The sequence below is a fragment of the Ammospiza nelsoni genome, unplaced genomic scaffold (assembly GCF_027579445.1).
Source record: "Ammospiza nelsoni isolate bAmmNel1 unplaced genomic scaffold, bAmmNel1.pri scaffold_54, whole genome shotgun sequence".
In the NCBI taxonomy this organism is placed as follows: domain Eukaryota; kingdom Metazoa; phylum Chordata; class Aves; order Passeriformes; family Passerellidae; genus Ammospiza; species Ammospiza nelsoni.
The window spans coordinates 1242627-1246308 of NW_026683192.1; positions in this window are offsets into that span (position 1 = coordinate 1242627).

Below are 3682 nucleotides of genomic sequence, written 5' to 3' on the forward strand. Positions count from 1 at the left end.
TAACAGTAACCCTGGGAAGGTAAATCAGCCTGGTGTTAGGCTTCTTGCCAAGGAAAAAGCCGTGAAAGCAGCCATGTTGTGGCACTTTTGCACTCCCTTTGGGATGCCTTTGGCAGATGAAGTAAGCCTGGAACTCAGGGCTTCCTGGTTAAAAATCCAAGCCCTAGGGTCAACCCTAACCCTAACCCTAGGCAGATAAATCAGCCTAAGTATAGGGATGGTGCCAAGGAAATATCTGTGAAAGCTGCCATGTTTTTGCACTTTTGTACTCCCCTTGGGATGCCTTGAACAGCTGCAGTGTGCCTGGAGCTAAGGGCTTCCTAGTTTTAAAAATCCTAGCCCTAGGCCTAAGCCTAACAGTAACCCTGGGAAGGTAAATCAGCCTGGTGTTAGGCTTCTTGCCAAGGAAAAAGCCGTGAAAGCAGCCATGTTGTGGCACTTTTGCACTCCCTTTTGGATGCCTTTCACAGCTCCATTGTGCCTGGAACTCAGGGCTTCCTGATTTTAAAAATCCTAGCCCTAGGCCGAACCCCAACCCTAAGATGAGAAAGGCAAATCAGCCAGGAATTAGGCATGTCCCCAAGGAAAAAGCTGTGGAGGCAGGCATGTTGTGGTACTTTTGCGCTCTTCTTGGGTAGTCCTTCACAGCTGCTGTGTTCTTGGAACTCAGGGCTTTCTGGTTAATAGAACCCTTACCCTAGGCGTAACTCAAACCTTAACCCTAGGAAGGAAAATCAGCCTATGATTCGGGATGGTCTCATGGAAATATCAGTGGTGGCAGCCAAGTTGCGTCACTTTTGCGCTCTCCTTGGGATGCCTTTCGCAGCTGCAGTGTGCCTGGAGCCCAGGGCTTCCTGGTTTTAAAAGTCCTAGGCCTAAGCCTAACAGTAACCCTAGGAAGGTAAATCAGCCGGGTATTAGGGTTCTTCCTAAGGGAAAAGCCGTGAAAGCAGCCATGTTGTGGCACTTCTGCACTCCCTTTGGGATGCCTTTGGCAGATGAAGTAAGCCTGGAACTCAGGGCTTCCTGGTTAAAGAAATCCAAGCCCTAGGCTGAAGCCTAACCCTAACCCTAGGCAGATAAATCAGCCTAGGTATAGGGATGGTGCCAAGGAAAAAGCTGTGAAAGCTGCCATGTTGTTGTACTTTTGTACTCCGCTTGGGATGCCTTGAACAGCTGCAGTGTGCCTGGAGCTAAGGGCTTCCTAGTTTTAAAAATCCTAGCCCTAGGCCTAAGCCTAACAGTAACCCTGGGAAGGTAAATCAGCCTGGTGTTAGGCTTCTTGCCAAGGAAAAAGCCGTGAAAGCAGCCATGTTGTGGCACTTCTGCACTCCCTTTGGGATGCCTTTGGCAGATGAAGTAAGCCTGGAACTCAGGGCTTCCTGGTTAAAGAAATCCAAGCCCTAGGCTGAAGCCTAACCCTAACCCTAGGCAGATAAATCAGCCTAGGTATAGGGATGGTGCCAAGGAAAAAGCTGTGAAAGCTGCCATGTTGTTGCACTTTTGTACTCCCCTTGGGATGCCTTGAACAGCTGCAGTGTGCCTGGAGCTAAGGGCTTCCTAGTTTTAAAAATCCTAGCCCTAGGCCTAAGCCTAACAGTAACCCTGGGAAGGTAAATCAGCCTGGTGTTAGGCTTCTTGCCAAGGAAAAAGCCGTGAAAGCAGCCATGTTGTGGCACTTCTGCACTGCCTTTGGGATGCCTTTGGCAGATGAAGTAAGCCTGGAACTCAGGGCTTCCTGGTTAAAGAAATCCAAGCCCTAGGCTGAACGCTAACCCTAACCCTAGGCAGATAAATCAGCCTAGGTATAGGGATGGTGCCAAGGAAAAAGCTGTGAAAGCTGCCATGTTGTTGGACTTTTGTACTCCCCTTGGGATGCCTTGCACAGCTGCAGTGTGCCTGGAGCCCAGGGCTTCCTAGTTTCAAAAATCCTAGCCCTAGGCCTAAGCCTAACAGTAACCCTGGGAAGGTAAATCAGCCTGGTGTTAGGCTTCTTGCCAAGGAAAAAGCCGTGAAAGCAGCCATGTTGTGGCACTTTTGCACTCCCTTTTGGATGCCTTTCACAGCTCCAGTGTGCCTGAAACTCAGGGCTTCCTGATTTTAAAAATCCTAGCCCTAGGCCGAACCCCAACCCTAAGACGAGAAAGGAAAATCAGCCAGGATTTAGGCATGTCCCCAACGAAAAAGCTGTGGAGGCAGGCATGTTGTGGTACTTTTGCGCTCTTCTTGGCTAGTTCTTCGCAGCTGCTGTGTTCTTGGAACTCAGGGCTTTCTGGTTAATAGAGCCCTTACCCTAGGCGTAACTCAAACCTTAACCCTAGGAAGGAAAATCAGCTTATGTTTCGGATTGGTCTCATGGAAATATCAGTGGTGGCAGCCAAGTTGCGTCACTTTTGCGCTCCCCTTGGGATGCCTTTCGCAGCTGCAGTGTGCCTGGAGCCCAGGGCTTCCTGGTTTTAAAAGTCCTAGGCCTAAGCCTAACAGTAACCCTAGGAAGGTAAATCAGCCGGGTATTAGGGTTCTTCCTAAGGGAAAAGCCGTGAAAGCAGCCATGTTGTGGAACTTCTGCACTCCCTTTGGGATGCCTTTGGCAGATGAAGTAAGCCTGGAACTCAGGGCTTCCTGGTTAAAGAAATCCAAGCCCTAGGCTGAAGCCTAACCCTAACCCTAGGCAGATAAATCAGCCTAGGTATAGGGATGGTGCCAAGGAAAAAGCTGTGAAAGCTGCCATGTTGTTGCACTTTTGTACTCCCCTTGGGATGCCTTGAACAGCTGCAGTGTGCCTGGAGCCCAGGGCTTCCTAGTTTTAAAAATCCTAGCCCTAGGCCTAAGCCTAACAGTAACCCTGGGAAGGTAAATCAGCCTGGTGTTAGGCTTCTTGCCAAGGAAAAAGCCGTGAAAGCAGCCATGTTGTGGCACTTCTGCACTCCCTTTGGGATGCCTTTGGCAGATGAAGTAAGCCTGGAACTCAGGGCTTCCTGGTTAAAGAAATCCAAGCCCTAGGCTGAAGCCTAACCCTAACCCTAGGCAGATAAATCAGCCTAGGTATAGGGATGGTGCCAAGGAAAAAGCTGTGAAAGCTGCCATGTTGTTGCACTTTTGTACTCCCCTTGGGATGCCTTGAACAGCTGCAGTGTGCCTGGAGCCCAGGGCTTCCTAGTTTCAAAAATCCTAGCCCTAGGCCTAAGCCTAACAGTAACCCTGGAAAGGTAAATCAGCCTGGTGTTAGGCTTCTTGCCAAGGAAAAAGCCGTGAAAGCAGCCATGTTGTGGCACTTCTGTACTGCCTTTGGGATGCCTTTCACAGCTCCAGTGTGCCTGGAACTCAGGGCTTCCTGATTTTAAAAATCCTAGCCCTAGGCCGAACCCCAACCCTAAGACGAGAAAGGCAAGTCAGCCAGGATTTAGGCATGTCCCCAACGAAAAAGCTGTGGAGGCAGGCATGTTGTGGTACTTTTGCGCTCTTCTTGGCTAATTGTTCGCAGCTGCTGTGTTCTTGGAACTCAGGGCTTTCTGGTTAATAGAGCCCTGACCCTAGGCGTAACTCAAACCTTAACCCTAGGAAGGAAAATCAGCCTATGGTTTGGGATGGTCTCATGGAAATATCAGTGGTGGCAGCCAAGTTGCGTCACTTTTGCGCTCCCCTTGGGATGCCTTTCGCAGCTGCAGTGTGCCTGGAGCCC